The sequence below is a fragment of the Ambystoma mexicanum genome, chromosome 9 (assembly GCF_040938575.1).
Source record: "Ambystoma mexicanum isolate Mex_15411 chromosome 9, UKY_AmexF1_1, whole genome shotgun sequence".
Classification (NCBI taxonomy): domain Eukaryota; kingdom Metazoa; phylum Chordata; class Amphibia; order Caudata; family Ambystomatidae; genus Ambystoma; species Ambystoma mexicanum.
This window is the reverse complement of record NC_090931.1, coordinates 284,851,804-284,871,113: the sequence shown is the minus strand read 5'-3', so window position 1 is coordinate 284,871,113 and position 19,310 is coordinate 284,851,804. Positions and strand designations below refer to the sequence as shown.

The window sequence follows — 19,310 nt, the reverse complement described above, 5'->3', positions numbered from 1 at the left end:
TAGTTAAACTGTTTTCATATCTGGAATCTTTGAAAGGCAATTCATACACATATATAGGTGTGTTCAAATCGCATCCAGAATCACTTGCGATACAGAATTTGTGGTCTATGTTTTGAATTGCCCTTGCAATATGTGGTATGTGGGCAGTACAAAGGGTAAATTGAAGCTGAGAATGCTGCAACACATAAGAGCCATAAGAAATGTTGATCCCAACTATCCGATGGCTCTGCATTTTCAGTCTCAACATGAAGGTAAATTGGAGGGCTTTTCCTTCTTCGGTATTCGGACAGTGCCTAAATCACCCAGAGGTGGTAACCGGGAGTTACTGTTGAGACAACTGGAAACTAGGTCCATTCTCGATCTTGAAACAAAAAAACCCAGGGGCCACAATCTTGATGAAGAGTTATGTTTTTAGGTACCAATTAAGTATACTTCGTGAATTTCTTTGCACTTTTTTGCAATACTAGGTACCTGCAATGTTCAAGAGTGACCCCTAGTGTGTTTAATATTTGAATACTTTTCCATTCCGGTTCACATTCCTATGTATTAATGTACATTAACTCTTCTTTCTTCTTTTTTATTGATGCATCTTACAGGTTCTTTCTCCAAATGATTGTGAAGCATATCTTGCATATGATTGTTTTTAACAAGATTCTTAGGAGGATATTTTGTATTGATATTTATCACTTTGATCAATATTTTTGTATAGCTTGGTTTTAGGCTTCTTAATTGCTTTTTTACTCTGTCCCCATATCTCGTTTTATTTGTCCCGCATTGTTTCATTGTCGATTGATTATTTGTAGCTTGGTATGTAGTCTTTTTAAGGTAATAATTTCCCAGTGATGTTATCTTCTTTGCTGGGCTCATCGAGCGGAAAGGGTCTTGAGGATTTTTTTATAGGGAATAGTTTACCATTCATGGTAGGCAATTTTAAGTAAAGTTTTTTGCACTTGCATCTTATTGGGGATAAATTTGTTGTCTACTTTACAGCCATCCATGGATGCACGTTTTTTGTTCCAGTGACATTGTTATTTTATCTATTTGTGAGAAATATATATTTATTGATTCCTTTATCTATTTGACTGTCAAATTGTATTATGTTACTTAGTATATGCACCACACACTTAGGAACATATTTGTGCATCCATGGATGTAGAGCACTGTGCATTTTATCATTGCTGTTGTCTGGACATTTTTCTCCTTTAAACTTTTTCCCTACCTTGCTGCTAAATATTATGCATTTTAACAACTGCTGCTATTGCACTAAGCACTTTAAAATTGCTGCTAAAGCACTTAGCGCTTTACATTGCTGCTAAAGCACTAAGCACTTTATATTGTCTCAAGACTGCATTATTAAGTTCGATTTGTATTACACCTCGCATATGTATGCGTAAACTTAGACTTACATGACTATATATCTTTGTTTATTCGAGACTAACGTTGGACACTTAGAATGGCTATATTTTGTCTAGTGAACACATCATGTTGTGGGGCTGCTTGGACAGCGTTGAGGTAATGGCTGCTTCAGACGTTATAACGTGGACAGACCTACAAGGCAGGGCTCGTCATTTTTGGCGGTTGCCTTAGAATGGCATTATTTTTTGACTTCATTTAATCTTGGGTACCAGCCTTTGTTGACAGACATACCATTGGAAAACACACTTTTATTTTGAACGATGTGTATTCATATATATTTGTATATCCTTTTTTTATATATATTTTTCCTTTGACACTCGTTATGTACCTGAGGCTTTCTTTTTGCCATTTTCCTCCACAGTCCTTGCAGCCAGCACATCTGTGCAATTGTTGCTATATTCTTAATCATATAACATTTGGTTGATGTATTGACACTTACGATGTGTTTTTATTTTACTTAAAACACTGCATGTTGAAGTGCCTTAAATGTTTTAAGATGGCTGCCATTTGTTCATCATTTTGTACCACCTCGTGAATGGGGACATTCTATGCACTTGTATCATAGAGGTTTTTAAAGCATATAATAGAAGTCCTTCTTCCATGAAATACCCTACCTACGTGAACAAGTGGTCAGTGTACCGCGAAACGCGTCGTTTTGTAACCAGGCTTTCCCTTTTTGCTGCACCTTTTTATTAATAAAGAAACACTTGTACTGCCTGGATTTGCTGTCATGCCTTTTCCTTGCTGAGACTGGATTTCGTTTCTCAGCTGCTCTTGGGAGTGCAACCCATCGAATTTTGCCCTGTCCTAGGGCATTTCTTTTCTTTTTTTGAAAATATATAGGTGTGTGTGTATATATATTTCTGAGGCTTGTGGATCTGCTTAGATGACATGCTATGCATAGACCGACATCTAGTGGTAGTCACAGAGTATTGCATGACTTGTTTTCGAAACTTGAAACGGGAAGTCAACTGGGCATGTTTGTAATACTATCCCTAGTGTCATGTCTACTGTACCTATGGTCCTTAATGCGTCGAAGTCCCTCAGATAGTTTTTTTCCACCATCATAGTCAGTCGCGTGTTGCAGAGATTCCTAGCTATACGCCTTTTAGTCCAATTTTAATATTATATTGGTAGTTTCATCGCTCAATCACCTCCCGCTTACAGGCAACTTTCGCAGAAGCTCGACGGATGACTCCAGTTACCTGCGTTGAAGGACCATTTTAGTTCGGATTCTGACTGCGGCCTACTCGGGCCCTCGCTGGACTTCGGCCCTTTACAGTAGGGCGAGTGGTGGGGGAGGGGACACTTGCACTCTGTCCAGAGAATGCCTATTTTCCTCACATCACTCACCGTTTATCACTGTGCTTCCTTTCACTACCATTATGGAAAACACCCCTTTTTAATTTTGCCCTGCTTGGGGTCGAAAATATCCCTGAAAGGATACACACTGTGTGTGCAACCATTGTCTTCATGGCATCACGACAAAAAGCACTGCAAATCGTGTCAACTTTTCAAGTCAAGACCCTAAAAGATAGACGCACGAAATGTTGTCGACCGTGCAATGCAGGCCGATGCCTCCACAGACGTGGCGGGTGAATCCGACGAAGGCAGCGACAGTGTTCATTGTAACATCGCGGACAATCTGGGTTCATCGCAACCCCATGTGCTAGCCCCTGACTCCAATAAGCAGGCCGGTGGTCTCGTCGTGGGTAAGGCCACCCAGTTGCAAAAGTACACACACTCTCACAAACGCACTAAACACAATCCCGAGCCGAAAGCCGTCGACAAAGCACGGCCAAGTGGTGCAAAAGGAGAAGGAAATAACATGTCCGCTGGGCCCTCACGCTCGCTGCATGACCAGTCTATAGAATAGGCACGGAGTAGGCCAGTTTCTGACACCGCACCAAAAAAGGGCCTCCATTCGCACGCTTAAAAGTTCACATCGAAAGAGAAATCTTTGACACTCTACAGACACGTCGAAAATGCAGCAACTTAACCAAAAACATGTCCCCAAGATGCTGCTTAAGGGCAAACATCAAAAACATCTAATATTTCAACGCTTAATCCACATAAAGAACAAAAATCACTAGACTACACACCCTCTGAGGACACCTCCAGGAACCCTCTCCCTCTGATCCCTAGCCCTTTCCCAAAGTCCACTGAATGGACTCCCTAAAAATTCAACAAAGTAATCAGAATTTCTTGCTTTGTCGACTTTATGGACCGGCATCCAGAAGAGTTCACTCAACCTCAGGGTTCTACACAGGGGGAAGTTAGCGGGGAACTGCCTGCAAAGGTGTAAAATTGGACCGTTTCTAGCCCAGCACTTCCACTCGGTGTACTACTCTTAGCCAGGACACCTCATATGACCTGTACATTGTTGACCCTTGCCAAGGATTAAGGTTTCACACGATGACCAATTTAACAGAGATCAGGATTAATTCTATGAAGACCATGATCCAGACATTTACATTATGCAGTCCCCAGAAGAGCAAGATCAGCCTATTGCTGATTCCCCCAATCACAACCAGCTCCAATACAATGAAATACTAATTAATAAGCTGCACAGGATTTTAAGATAGACACACAGGAGTCCCAACAAGACAGACTTTTTGCATGACATCCTGAGAGATAAAAAATCTAACCCAGTTTATACCTATTCTCCAATCAGTTCAAAGACGCATTCAGCCATCTCTGCTTGCACCCACCCTTACAAGAGTGGCTACCCCTGCATTGAACAAATATTTAAACTGTCCCCAACTGACCCACTTTATATTGGAGGTCTGCCAAAACCTGATTCTCCAGCATTGGATCTTTCATAGATTCACATGCTGTGAATATTCCCCGTCGTCAGGCTGGGAAACCTCTGTAACATAGAGCAGTTTAAATTTAAACTGAAATTCTCAGTCACTTTTGTGCTCCATTATAGTCCTTTTTGGGTCATACTGCCCACAGCCAATAGGAACACCTCCTTTGGCTCTTCCCCTGTAGGCCATCTTCAGATTTCTCAAAAATAATCTCTTTGAATTTTCTACGAATATATATCTCAAAATTAAAAAAAGGTCTACAAAATATGCATATTTTCGACCTCTACTCGACTGGCATCCGTCGCGACAGTGCTACCTCCGTGACCACTCCCACCGCTGGTAATCTTTGACGCAGTTGGGCCTACCTCATGGCGATTGAATCCACGAGGCAGAGCTTGTTCAAGGTCTGTCCCTGCTGTGGAGTGAAGAATGTCTATGTGGAAGATGAGCACGACTACTGCCTTCACCCTCACCATGTTATCCAGGACTGTGAAATCTGCCAGTCGTTCTCCAACAAGACGCTGAGGCATTGTCACTGTCATCTCGTCGCGTGGCTCGAGGATGCCAGTGGGGCCCTGACTCTGCTTCAGTACGGAGTCATGCCTCGTTAGGGCAGGGCAGGATGTCCCAGCAAACCACATCTAGCAAGAGGTATAAGTTGCATGAACTCCAGGCCACCAGCAAGAGGTGGCATGAAGAAACCTCTGGCGCCGAGCCCAGATCATCGCACAAAGACTGATCCTCATGGAAGGTCGGTGCCCAAGGGAGGTCGGCATGGGGGTAAAGCCAAGGCCTTTTCCATCACCCTGGGGAGGCGATGTCTTGTAAGTCGAAAACAAGCTTGTTAAAATTGGCTACGAAGCTGTCGTCGACGACCAAGTCTCACTCCAGGTAGTCTACTCTGCGACCATCGACACCATCCAACGGGGCATCATCGTCTACCTCATCAGCGAAGCCACCAATGGCCACGGCTACCTTGTCACCAGCAAGAACGTTGACAACTACGTCCATGTGGATCTCATTGACGGCGTGTCCATCCACGACTTTCATACCCTCGGCTACGGGCAAAAGTGATTCCTGCTATGCTTTAGTTACCACTACCTTCTGACACCCACACCAGCGTTGTGTCTGCAGTAGTGGCCCATCCATAGGCAACATTCCCTAATTTTGGGATGGCTTGGCTACCAGGTGGTATTGAGTAACCAGAGCCAAGTCGATCCTAATCGGATGTGGATGAAGCAGAGGAGGCCATTAAGCCACCACCGTCATCTCCGGCCAGGACATCGGCTCCCAGAAGTTCACCATGGGGTGAAGCAAGTCTGATCAGGCTTCCACCCTTAACCCCTTTGCATTCAGCACAAACCATCCAACCAGAGCCATCACTGCCTCAACAAAGAGACATGTCACTGAACATTTTATCTACTATGACCACTCTGGTGTCAACCTTGCAACAATGGCTACCTTTACCAGCCCTTTACAGAAGCTATCGGGCGACCTCACACAGATGTCACCAGGCCTTCCAGGGAGAGGGAGGAAAACCCTTGCCCCACCAGGAAGGAAAAACACCATTCAGTACCATAGAGGCTAGCAGATACTGGAACAGACACAGATCACGACAACGGGACCTCCACACACACACTACCCACACTGGTGAGTTTGACGATTTCATCACCACTGATGGGGAACCAGATGACGTTCTGCTCAGGTACTCACCCCCTGATAAAGTAGGGGCCTTCCACGTGCTCATGTCCAGGGCGGCCACAATTTTCGGCCTTGCAAAGAAAAGAGTGCCCTGTAGCAACGAAGTCTGTCAAGTCTATACCACTGCTAAAAGACATTTGGGCGTTTGGCCTAATCACCTTGGCACATCCTGCAACTGCCCACAGCTAAAAAAACAGGTTCAACAAAAAGTACAGAGCCCCAGAGAACGCTGCCGCCTAACTCCGCACTCAACCCACACCAGATTTGTTGTTTCAGCAGATGCTAGGAAAAGGTTGGCTAACCCATCTTCGTCCTGTTCGGTTCCCCCAGTCAAAGAGGGCAAACGTCTCAACACCTTTGGTAAGAGGATCATTACCACTGCTGCCACGACTATCAAAGCGGCTAATGCAATGGCCATACTTGCATTTTACAGCCGCGAGTTGTGGTACGAGTTGGGCCACTTGCTGGATTTCCTGCTGGATGACAAAACGCAAGAAGCCTTGGACATCTTCCATGAAGGCGAGATGGCATCCGCCCATGCCATTACTGTCTCTGTAGACATCGCCAACACTGGTTTTCGCCAGCTTGTCAAGGTGGATGAGGCCTTACAATCCATAAAAATGGGCTTGTAAACCGCTCGCTCTTTGGGCACACTACAGCAGAGGTGCCAGTCCTTTAGTTCAGGAAAAGGTTGCTATGGCAGGAATTTGCGAGATAACTGCGCTACATACCAGCCTTCCTCCTACTACAAGACCCTGTGTTCATCAGGGGACCAGTACAGGAAAAGTCCCAGTACTACAGGGGTTCTGAGCAACGCTGGAGCTCTTCCCAATCTTGGTGCCAGTACGTCAAACAAGCATGACCAGCCCGGGTGCAGGTCCTCCCACTTCAACACCCCAGTGGGAGGACGACTGTAAAGGTTAGTTGAAGAATGGCCCCATATCACCACAGACAAATGGGTGTTATCCCTCCTCTAGGAGGGCCACGCGCTGGAGTTCATGGACTATCCACCTCCCATTCCTCCTGTGCACAAACCAAAGAAGTTTCAACACACCTTGATTCAGGAAGTGCGAGCACTTCTGCATAACGGCACAGTGGAGTAGGTTCCCAGTGACGAGCTAGGTACAGGAGTATACTTCTGCTACTTCCTGGTAAGGAAAGAAATCACTGTACAACAAGTCAGGGGGTTGGAGACCCATATTAGATCTGAGGGTGCTCAACAAGTTCCTAAAGGTACACATGTTCTGCTCGGTCACACTACAGGTGTTATCCCAGCTGCAGCAAGCATACTTCTAATGTCCCTCGACCTCAAGGACGCGTACTTTCACATCCCTATCTACATCTCACACCGGCGTTACCTACGCTTCATGGTGGCAAGCATGCATCATCAGTTCAAGGACCTTCCATTCGGCTTGAGGTCTGCTCTGCGGGTATTCACCACATGCCTTGTGCCAGTGGTGGCTCACCTGCGGTGGAGCGCCGTTCACGTATACCTGTATCTAGCCGACTGGTTGGGAAGAGCCCCCTCCTATCCGCTAGCAGAAACTAATACTGCCACCACCATCCAGTGTCTACAACAACTGGGTACATCATTTTCCCAAAGTCAAGCCTGGTTCCATCTTAGCAGGCACTCTATCTCAGAGCAAGGCTAGACCACAAGACCTGCACCACCAGACCCTCAGATGCGATGATGGTGACCCTTCTGCACAAAGTGCGCTGTCTCAACGGCACCTAGACACTTTCCTTCTCTGCACACATCTCTGATGGGTCTGTCTGTGGGCTGTCCTATTGAGGGTATAATGACATTCTGTTCCCTGCAAATGGGTTGCCCCCCCACTGCGGTAGGCCCCGCCCCTAGTTTTTCGAATGGGATTCATTCCCGTGGAGTCTGTGCGTGCCAATGTCCCGTCATGTTGTGGTGCCGTGTATGGTGGCTGTGTTATTTTGCACCTGTGGTGTCTGCGACTACGGTTGCGTTGGCGCTTGTATTTGTGGTACTACTAAACTGGAGGGTGGGCCCCTACTCTGTCAGGGACTCTGGTGTGTAGAGCTAAAGCTAAAGAGGGGTTTGTCCCGACAGGAAAGGTCTATGTAGTATAACAGTGGGATGAGTCACTGTAGACTGTCTCAAAAAAATTGGGGATGAGGGGGACACTCTATACACTGTTAATGATTTGCACCTGGTGTAATGTCCTTATGTTGACTCTGTTAAATAAGAGCTGTCACACACTGTGCTGAGTCCTAGCACTTGTGTAGGTTTCACATTTATTATTTGCGATAATAAAAACCTATAACAACAGATTGTGTATAAGCAAGTTAAAGCATTACTCGTACAAAGACCTGAAACAAGAGTCAGGAAGTTTAGAAAAGTGAAAGCGAGAAAAGTCAAGACAGTATGGACTAACGGTTTGTAAAGCATGGTCTTCACATTTAGTTTAACACATTGTGTCCATAACCTAGTCTTTAGACAACATAGTTTCTGAATAATATTAATCTATCAAGATTTGCAAATCGTGTAGGGTAAGACTGTCCTATTGGCTGAGATCAGTAATAAGTAGATGTCTTATTCATGAAACTATTTTGTGTTTTAGAAAGTCTCGGCATCGCTTAGGTCAATTCAGGGTCTACGTATGGCGCTTGTGGAAATCAGAATAGCTCATGCCTCTTGCGTAACAAAATCCAGACGCAAGGGTCTTTACGTTTCGGCCTGCATTTGTGGTGTCTGTCTCATGGGCTGATATGCCTGCAAGTATGTGTTCAGTGTCTGTCCTAGTCGTTGCATCTGGTCCAGAGCATAATCTGCTCCCCCTGATATGTTGGCTGATATTGAATTCCCCCATTCTGCTGCATCCCGCCTCTGCTCCTGCACACTCTCGAGATGTGCCCTATCTGTCTGCATGCCCAGCCCTGGGGTGGTTCTCTCATTTGACTTGGGTACCACCCAGAGAAACCTTCTGGGCCTTGTTGCATTGGGTGCCCGAACCAATGGCCCCAAGGCTCTCCCCTTCCTCAGAACCCCTGCTGCACATTCCCCCACCCCATGAACCCTCCTACCACCGGTGGCGATCCATACTGTGTGTGGTGCGCTTTGTCCTCCTGTGCTTGTTAACACTGCCCCTTGCATGACATATTCTTAGTTTCTTCTGCACTAACTTTGCCTCCTCCTATTTTCTTTCCTCACGGTTTTTCCTCGCGTTTTCTTGCATCAGCATGAGATTGTGTACTGTAATGACTTGAATTTGTGATCACAGTTTTGCTTCCCTCCGCACCAACCTCGAGTTGCTTTTGCACCTGCTCTGGCAACCCTTGACATAGTGTATGGTAGAATAGCCCTACTGTCTTGTCCCACAGTTCTCAGGTTTCAAGTCTCCAGTTCTCTTGAATAGCATGAACATACTACAAGGGGTCTTAGTCTTCCAGTTGTTGAACAGCGAAACATCATGCACCGTGTTCTGGGTGGTTACTCCTGGGTAGCCGGTCCTTGTCCATACGTCATTCGCAACCTCTCAGAGAATCGCCAATAGTCCACTTTTCATGTCCCCTACTACTAATTTCTGGCCTGCTGTCAAGCTTTCCATCTCGTATATCCATTTCCCTGCTCCTGCAGTTAATGAGGGTAGCTTACACCTCAAGTTGTCTTTGTCGATCTGTTGCCATGGCATGTAATGAGGTTGCCCCCCGCCCCCTCCCTTCTCCAGTAAGGGGACCTATCAGTCTGAGCTCCCCGTCTACTCTCCCAATGTCTTTGGTGGCAGTGAGCAGCCTTGCTAATTCTCCCCTCCTGCGCGCTGGAAGGTCTTAGTCTCTGTGTGTACAGGGTAGTGCTGTCGATGCTGCGCAATATAGACACAGAACAATGTACCCTTCATTTTTGTCGCCCTGCAATCCACTCTCGTCCTTTCCTAATCCCCCCCCCCCAATCATGTCTCGGTCTGTGCCCTCACCTGGGCTTCCTCGAGCATGCTGTCCTAGCCCCTTGTCCTCACTTCCTCTGAAGTCATTGGCCGACTCAGCATCTCTGCCGTCAATGTCAATATTGTCTTGGAAACTTAGCCTTCACAACACAGTGCCTCCCGGCTGCCCTTCTTCCATGTCAATCATGCTTCCGCAGTCCCCCCTCTCTGAGGACCCAGTATTGCTTTTGCTCGGCAGCGTGGCTACCCTGTTGCACCTCTTATTTCGTTCTCCCCTCTCCATGTTATCCTCAAAACGTGCTAAACACAACTTAATCCTTACTTCTCTCACTGCGCATTCTTCCTCCTCCTTGCGCTGTCGCTCTTACGAGCTGGCCTATTTCTAACTTTCTCTTCTCCCTCTATCTGTACTTGCCTTTCCCTTTCTTCGTTGTCCCTTTTCCTTGCCATCTCAATCTCTCGCTCCCTCTGTATCTCTCGTTCACGTTCTCGCGCTTCTGTCTTCTGTTTTTCTCTTTGCACCCTTTCGCGTTCTTCCTTTTCCTCCTCTCGTCTTTCTACCTTGTCCATTCTCTGCTCATTCTCTAGCGCCACCTGTGTCCTGAGAGCCCATTGTGTTGCTAGTCGGTTTGTTTTCCCATCTAATTTAAACAATATTTGTCGTCCTACCCACTCGTTCGTTGCTATATTCTCCAGTCCTTCATCTCTTACCTCTATTCCCAGGTTGTTCTCTTTTACGCGGGTTTGGTTCACGCTGCGCTCTTTCTTTTCGCCTCCTGTGTTTTCTGTCCCTGAAGCTGTTTGCCCCTCCCTCCAGCTGTATGTTGTATGTGCAAATATTATTTATTTATTGGTTAGGCGCCGATAGCCTGCCGGCATCAGGGTGCCATGACATTCACACACAATTGGGTTTGTATAACCTGCCGCTGTTCTTAGTTCCTTTACTGGTTATAATCCTTGTGCCCCTGCTGTTGCCCCTTCACTCCCATGTTCAGGAGGAGTAGTGGGAGCCGAGGGCTTTTCGCCCAGGGCCTCCTGTTGGTTTAGTTTCCATTGATAACGTGCCACATGCCCTCTCTCGTCCTGAAACATGTTCCATAAATCCAATATCGCCCTTCGTTTGATCAATTTCTTCGCCTTATTAGACCTTTTAAATATGTGGACGTAATGGTTGCTGCACATACTTGGAGAAACTCTCGCCCTTTGGCCATGGCTTAGGCAGTTTACCTTCTGCATCCATTCCGTGCTATATTTACAAATGTTTTCCTTACACTGCGGAAGGGACCGGCACATATGCTGGAGGGGTATGCCCCCCCACGATACATTCACAGTACATCATTCTTGATACTTACTTCACCCCAAGTCAGGGCTTTTGACACTTCTGCTGTGACATAATAAATACACTTTTCTTCACATTTTCAATTGACTTTTCTATTCACAACTTGGCGAGCCTCTCTGGCTCTCAATCACTATCCTGGGAGTGCTCCGCACACCTCCCCTTTACAACCCTCTGTCTTTCGAGCACACACTATTATCGCGCATGCGCCTTCCGCGCACAGCCTCAGAACACCCCAATTCTTTCACACCTTTTCGTGCTCTTCAAGTCCTATACAGAAACCTCACTGGTGACGTCTCCTCTAGAATGTATGAGTGAAGGAAAAAGACCATTGACAGAGCTCACAAATACCATTGCCCAATGACACTGCTATTTCCACAAATATAAACACATACCCATGGCCGTTGTCCTGCCTCATAACAGGGGATACCAATATTTCACATGCTCAATCTGTACCTACAGCATTGCCTTGTAGATAAAACGTCTCTGCGAGACTTGACCAGAAGAACACCTTCTGCGGTCCAAGCTAGCTTCAGTTGCTAAACCCTTTGCACGGGGATACCATCATCCATGACCTGAGCTAAAACGCCCAATCCACAGGAAATCCACTTTTTAAAAAACAACTTTATGACCGGTTACAGCGAAACAAAGTTAGTTACATATGAAGACAGCACAAAATTTTAAGAGTTGCGTTCTGATAGGAAATACACTTTTTACATACCTTCTGTCATCTGTACTCTTAAATCAATAGTATGGGCTAATTGCCTAAACCTTTTACCTCAAGATCGAATGTTCCCTACCCATGAAGAAATGACATCTACCTTCGCTCCTTGCTCAGTGATACTTGACGATCCTCAATAATACTACAAAAATACTCAACAATACTCATCACCACCCCACACCCAACATTTTTTTTCCACCCAACTCAATTGCTGTGTGGCTGAGTTAATACTTGCACTCCATGGTCCACTGATGCTGCTCGGCCACCGGCTCTCCCAAAGCTGCCACTCCGTTTGCTGTGCTTCTCACGGACCACAGGCTGGATTTTCTCAAAAGCGGTATCTGACGGCCTCTGCATGGGGTGCACCTCCGTGAGACTCTCGCGCTCCATAGGTCACCTCACAGTCCTCCAGGCGTTGCGATGGGGAAAGGCGGCTTTGTGCCGAACAAAGGTAGAGAACCATCCTGTGCTACCAGTTTGTAAACGGTGTACCAGAGGACTGAGGTTCGTGCTACAGTCACCGTTCAGCAGAGTGCCTAGGCCCAACAAAACCTCCCCCGGTAAAGATGGAGAACTCAGCCAAGGGCAAATTAGAACTTTTATTATCCAAACACAGAGATCATACAGGAAACCAAAAATGTCCAGCAATCACAGCGTCTGTGCCGTTGTCACAGGCTTTTGTTACCAAATTGCAACATAACTTTTGACCCCTCCGGGGGGCGTGGCTAGGGCCATGTGAGGCAGAAGGGCACTCAAGCCGCTCCTGCAGATCCGACCATAAAGTTGCTCCATATGACATCTTAAAACTACTAGAAAGACACATTAAAGGAGGTGATGACAGTCGAAACCACTGGGAAGCCACTGCCGAGTGAGAGGGCCAGATTACATTTAAGCGGACATTAACCCGCACCGAAGAGCAGCAGCCGGGATCGAAGGGGAAATTGCGACGGTGAGCTTCTCCAAACTGAAGCTGCGTAAGACAGCTACGAAAGGAGTCAGGCAGTTGTTGCCTGGGAGACCCGGAGGGCAGAGCAGCACTGTATCTAGAGGGACTTGTGAGCCCAGGTGCCGACACGAGGTGTGCGCACCAGACAAAGGAAACCGCTATCCTGGAAAACTGCTGCAGAAGCAGCCACCGTGATCACTGGGAGACACGGTGGAAGACCGGCAGTGACTCCTGACACCCGGGTCAGTGCGAGTGAAGCTGGGACAAGTGCAGCGGGGAGAGCAGTGAAAGTTCCCATTGCACGTACCGACAGAGCCAGTGGAGCTGGAGGAGAGGACGCCGGCAGAACGCACCACGGAGGGAGGTGATGAGTGGGGGCACTGGTCCGGTGACACAACTGACATTGTACATTAATATGCACAGGGCCCCCTCCTGCGACCAGCACAGTCGGAAAGGCACTGTGCTAATGCTACACATAGGTGCTGAAACAGGAAAAGCACCCCCATGGGAGAGGCCTTTTTGTTGCCATGTGAGGGCTGGGATATATACACAAGCCGGGTGCGTAGGCTGTTGCGGGTGAGCCGTGGCTCCCGAGAGCCACTTACAGAGCGGCAGCTATTTACGCAGGTGGACAAGGCCCTGAAGACTGCAAACAGGGCCCTTCAAAAGCAGCTAGTGAACGATGTTCGACCACACCAAGCGCAGCAAGACCCAACACTGACAACACATTACAGGGCAATGTGAGTCCCTCATACCCACCAGGGAAATACCAGGGGCAGGAAACAGTAACACAGCACACTGAGAGATAAGAGTGAGGTGCTCACTGCGCTGCAGAATATAATCCCTGCCCTCGGCAGAACCGAGGTGTGGGAGATAGCACCACACAGCAAGCCGTGGAAGAGGTGGTAGAAAGGCGAGCAGAACCAAGCACAGTCTCCCTGAGACAGGAAGTGGCAGCACATTGGCTAGGGTCTCCTGCAGAAGACATCGCATTGATAGCAGAGAGCCCAATACAAGGGGGACGCACGACCTCTACAGTAAAGAGGGCTCTGGAGTGCAACGAGTGTCAGACGGGAGGCCACCGGAGCAGGTAATCCCCATTGCAACACCTGCAAGCAGGGACGCACACAAGCTGCAAACGATGACAACTAAAGTATATAAAGCAAAAAGCAAGCAGACTATGATGGAAACCTTTACTAACGGCCAAGAGCACCGCCTGGAGAGGGCACAGCAGAGACAATGCGAAGGAACAAGAGCCTCTATCGTCCAAGAAGACTGATCCGGGGAACCAAAAGATCCTGGAGGCCATTGCGGCATCGCTAGCCACACTGAAAGGCAAGATTGATGCGGTGGCCATCAACGTGGTACTACTGAGGCAGGATGTGCGAGCTACAGCGGAAATAACCAGAAAGCTGGAGGAGCAGGTCAAGGAGAACACAGAAGCCCGGGTGCAGACTAGGAAAGATATGGATGTCCTCCAACAGAAAGTCAAGTTACTGAAAGACTGAGCTGAGGAAGCGGCAGGCCGGGCATGCCATAATAACATAAGAATTGTTGCTGCAGGGAACAAAAGGGTCGGACCCCACTATGTACGTTGAAGACCTGCTCATACAGGAGATAGGTGCAGGTGAACTCACGCAGGGGTTCACGATTGAAAGAGCGCACCGCTCCCTCATAAGAAAGCCACAACCAGGAGCTCCGCCCCGGCCCATAATAGCCAAGGTCCTTAACTATAAAGATCGAGAGAAGATACTCGCCTTTTCCAGGGCTGGCGGGACAATACAGAGAGCCTCCGCAAATATCTCTGTATTTCCTGACTACACATTCCAGGTCCAAAGAAGTAGGGACCAATTCATCACTACAAAAGCAAGGCTCAGGAAGGCGGGGATTCAAATACATGCTACTATACCCGGCGAAGTTGAGTGATTCACAAGGGCAAAGCACTTTTCTTTGAAACACCGATGGAAGCACATGATTGGATGGACAGAGAACCGGTCCCAGAGACTACGGAGAAAAATCAATGCACCTGACTGAGGTGGTGAGAGTTGGCAGTGGGTCGAACACTATTGTCGAGGCATGAAGAGATGGTCGAGGGGATGGTGATGACGAGAGCACATCTATGGGGGTCACTGTTAAATTTAGAGACTAAAGAGATGCATAGTTATAGCAAGAGAAGTGTTGGGAGCACAGAAGCCGGTAGGGGGAACTCTGAAAGCGGCGCCTTTACTCCCATCACTGTTAGTTTAGAGCTGCTGTAAAGCGCCCGCCCGTAGGGTGCCAGGAGACTAGTCAGTCCACCAGGTTGAATTGAGCGGAAACGGGGAAGTCCTAGCGTGCTTGGCACAGCTGGACAGTTTAATGTTCAGTGTGGTGTTGGGCTTGGGAGGTGGGGGAGTAGGGAGGGTTTGGGGGAGGGGGGCCTGGCATGCCTAGGAGTACATTGCACACATGGTCTTCCAGAGACTACATCCGACTCCGGGTCCGCATGATACCCTGGATTTCAAGGCATAATGGCTGATGTCAAAATTATGATGTGGAACATCAGAGGGCTTAATAGTTATGTGAAACGCCGGAGGATAAGAGCGTACATTAAGAGGAACAGGGTTGGGATGGTGTTATTACAGGAAATGCACCTAGATGCTCAGAAACAAAAGAATTTGACGAGAGCTTTGGGCCGGGGGGGCGTACCTGTGGGCTCCACATACGCCAGAGGGGTCCTGATTTGGATAAATCTGACCATCACATTCAAAGTACTCATACTAAAACGGACAACAAGGGGAGAATGGCACTAACATAAGGGGTATTAGAGAATAGGGAAATATGTATAGTGAACACGTATGCATCAATCACGATACCACATTTTTTTCCAGTCATCATACGAACGGCTAGGCCCTTACAGAGATGGGTTAATAGTATGGAGTGGGGACTTGAACTGTACAATAGATCCTACCAAGGGCAGATCCAATTCAAAACATAAAAAGCTATCTCCCCCAGCCCCCAGCCAAAGTGTTGGCCTCACTCCTACAGCAACCTCAGCTAAGAGACTTGTGGAGAGAGGAGCACGCGACTAGCAGAGAATACTCCCGTTACTCAGCCCCACACGGTGTCCATACAAGAATAGATTTGTTCGCTTGGGTAGAACATGTGTTAGAATTCTCAGAGGCAGAGTATTTGGCTAGGGTCCTGTCGCATCACTCGCCACCCTCAATGAAATGGAGGGTATGAGTCCCGTGAACGCCGGTACCCACCTGGAAATAGCGAAGCGCTGCTAGACGTAGCATTTAATTGCCACTAATGAGGAGTGTGCAACACGTGGGAACGGTTTGGGAAGCATACAAAGTGGTCATTAAGGGGCAGATGATGGCGGCCTCGGGGGGATCCAAAAGTCTATAGTCAATACCCTTAAAAGCATGGAGGAGAAATTGTGGGGGTTGGAGAAAGAGGCTAGAGCAGATGCGGAACATGTCAAGGACGAGGTCGGGTTGAGGCAAGAATGCATGTCGCAATGGGATAGGCTGGGAAAGTTCATCCACTCTAGATATTTAGAAAGGAGCCACGCACAGGGGGATAAACCCAGCAGGATGCTAGCTTGGCTGTACAGAGAGAGAACAGGTCCCCGATATGCTCCATCTGTAATTCGGACCAAGTTGAGGTAAACACGCAAGTAGGAATCAACAGTCTTCTCACAGTACTACGAGAGATTGTATGCTGACCCCCCCATTCTGAGGCAGAGGGCGAAATACAGGACACCCTGGACCTCCTAGACCTCCCACGATTGGAGACACAACAATCAGGACTGGAAACACGTACTCTGTGGCAATGACACAGGGGCACAAGTCCCGCTGTCCCCCATGCTATATATTATTGCAGCAGAACCTATGGCCGCCCATCTGAGGAAGGAATACAGGGATATAGGTATCACAATAAATGGGATGCAGCACATAGTGTTGAGTTATGCAGATGACACGTTACTGAACCTGAGGTTAATCTGCCATATGTGCTGGAGGTACTTGATCACTCCAGCACATTGACTGGGATCTGAATAAATGAGAATAAAACCTGCCTGTTCCCATTGCCCAAGATGGCGACAGGGAGGAGAGAGGACTTGCCAATCCTTTCCCTGCCATGGAGCACAGAATCATTTAGATATTTGGGAGTGAATATAAATATATCGCGACCCCAAAGCAGAGCACGTGTCCAACACATTACGAGCCAGGAATGGGTTGGAGAAATCAATGGAGTTTTGGAGTAAGTTACCCCTGTCCATGGTATGAAGGGCAGCGTTACTGAAGATGGTGGCACTGCCGAGACTGATGCACTGTTTTGGTAACATCCCATATCACATTCCCAAGCAATTCTTTCGAGACCTAGAGAAGCTTTGTAGGAGCTTCCTATGGCAGGGAGGGAGGCACAGAGTGGTGTTGAATACATTACAAAGGCCCTACGAACAGGGAGGCTGGAATATACCAAATTTCGAGTTGTATTTTCTGGCATGCTAGTTGCAATGCCTGGTACGTTGGATGGCAGACAAGTCGATGACGGAAACAACTTTATTGCAACCAGCCATAAAAAAAGCATACCTCAGTGATCTTATTTAGTTTACTGGGAATTCAAATGTGGGAAAGAACTTGCAAAACTATGCGTATGATAGACACGATCTCGCCACAGACCCCCATAGCGGCTATAATGGCAGACATGGCTGGGAGTAGTACCAGCGTGTGAACCAGTTGGGAAACATGCAGGGTAGCCACAATGGGGGGACTTGGTGAACAAGGGTGGATGACATTCGGCGAATTACCAGAACACACAGGTATACACTCCGGGCAATTTCTGCTACACAGGACCGAGGGGAAGGTGGCCGGGTGTTAATGAAGAGCCAATAGAACATGAAGAAATAGAGGACCTGCTCAGTGTAGCAGAGGGTGGGCATGCTGTTTCGAGGATCTATGTAGTATTGATAAAGCGAGACGCGAGGACAAAAGTGAAGAAGGGAAACTGAATTGGGCAGGAGATTTGAAAATACAGAATGGAGTGCCATAACAATATACCTTAAAGTCTCCAGGAATGCCAGGCTACAATGTATACAACTCTATATTACACACAGGGCTTACTGAACATCAGCATCAATTGCATAATTCAAGGGTGTGGGCAAATAAGAATGTCTCAGATGCAGAGAAGGGGAGGCAGGGCTGACACATGTTTTGGAGTTGCCCAGTGGTATGCAGATTTTGGGAGGGGGTGCCGCAAAGGGTGGCCCAAGGAGGTGTTGACTTGGATATACAAACCACAGAGGCATGCATGCTCGGTAGATCCAAGAGGAGTGCAAAAAATAAACCTTTGAACAAGTTGATAGACCTAATGTATATACTAGCTAAACGCAGCATTGCAATGAGGTGGAAAGACGCAAAAGGTCCAAAACTTGCCAGATGGTAGGTAGATTTGGAAAAATGGGGTATGGGAAGGGGCGCTGAGGGAGCAGAAGCAAGAAATTAGCATGGACATCAAGCAGTGGATTGAGCTGACTGTGACCCGTTTCAACCAAGAAAGAGGCGAAGTAGGAACGCAAAATGAGGCACCAGATACACTATGAAATGATCTAAATAACAAACAATGGGACTGTATGCATGGGTGGGGTAGGGTGGCAGTTGGGGGGAGTTAACGGGGGAAGTTTGATATGATATGGAAACAAGATACGATATGTAACTAAGCGTGTGAAGGTCGTTGGTTATTGAATAAAACAAAAATAATAACCATGTTTAAAAAAAGAACATTTTTGTTGACATCTCCCTAAAAACCTAAGAGCCCACTCTATTGGGTGGCTGAGGTGGTAATACTTAGAAGGCACCTATATTAGTTAGCTAAATGGTCATTCCATGTCAGGTGGTCTTGCCTGAGACTTCCCCAAAAAACTACCCATTACATTGTTGCAAGGTTGCAGGACTACCTTTGGCCTTTGCCCATTACCCTCCACCCTAGGATTTGTGTTCTTTGATTGCTGGAGCTGGTCTTCTCAGGCCAGGGACCCCACTCTGTTCTCAGTGCTCAGCGTGCCTTCTCACAGTAATGAGAGACTGTGTCCCAATTATTGCTACTGGTATATCCACTTAGCCTGAGACAGTGCCTGCGACTTGCAATGTTTGTTGGGCAACACATTTATCTGTCTTGTCTGCTTCTCTAGGAACAGCTTCTCTTCCCACCACGGGTAAATGGCTGTTGTTCGTCTTGGCCGCGCCACGTGGGTGAGGACCTCAAAACTGAGCTTTTGGTCTGCAATTAGTGAGGGTTTATTCTGCTATTTTGCAGGTGGCTCCTTGCTCCTGGAGTACGGAATGTTCCACCCACCTTTGTCCTTGGCTGCGAGCACTGGCCCTTCACTTCATGCTGCAGACTCTGCATGTCTTCGTTCCTTGTTCAGAGGCCTTTGGCTTCATGCAATTTCACTACAGTTGTTCTGTGGCTTCTCGGT

The 19,310-nt window shown here is 47.4% G+C and overlaps 1 protein-coding gene across 6 annotated transcripts in view; it reads left to right on the top strand.

The window, feature by feature from the left end:
* Positions 1-19,310, top strand: part of CUEDC1 (CUE domain containing 1) — a 1,053,353-nt gene that overhangs the window by 781,692 nt on the left and 252,351 nt on the right. The gene's annotated exons all lie outside the window — the stretch shown is intronic.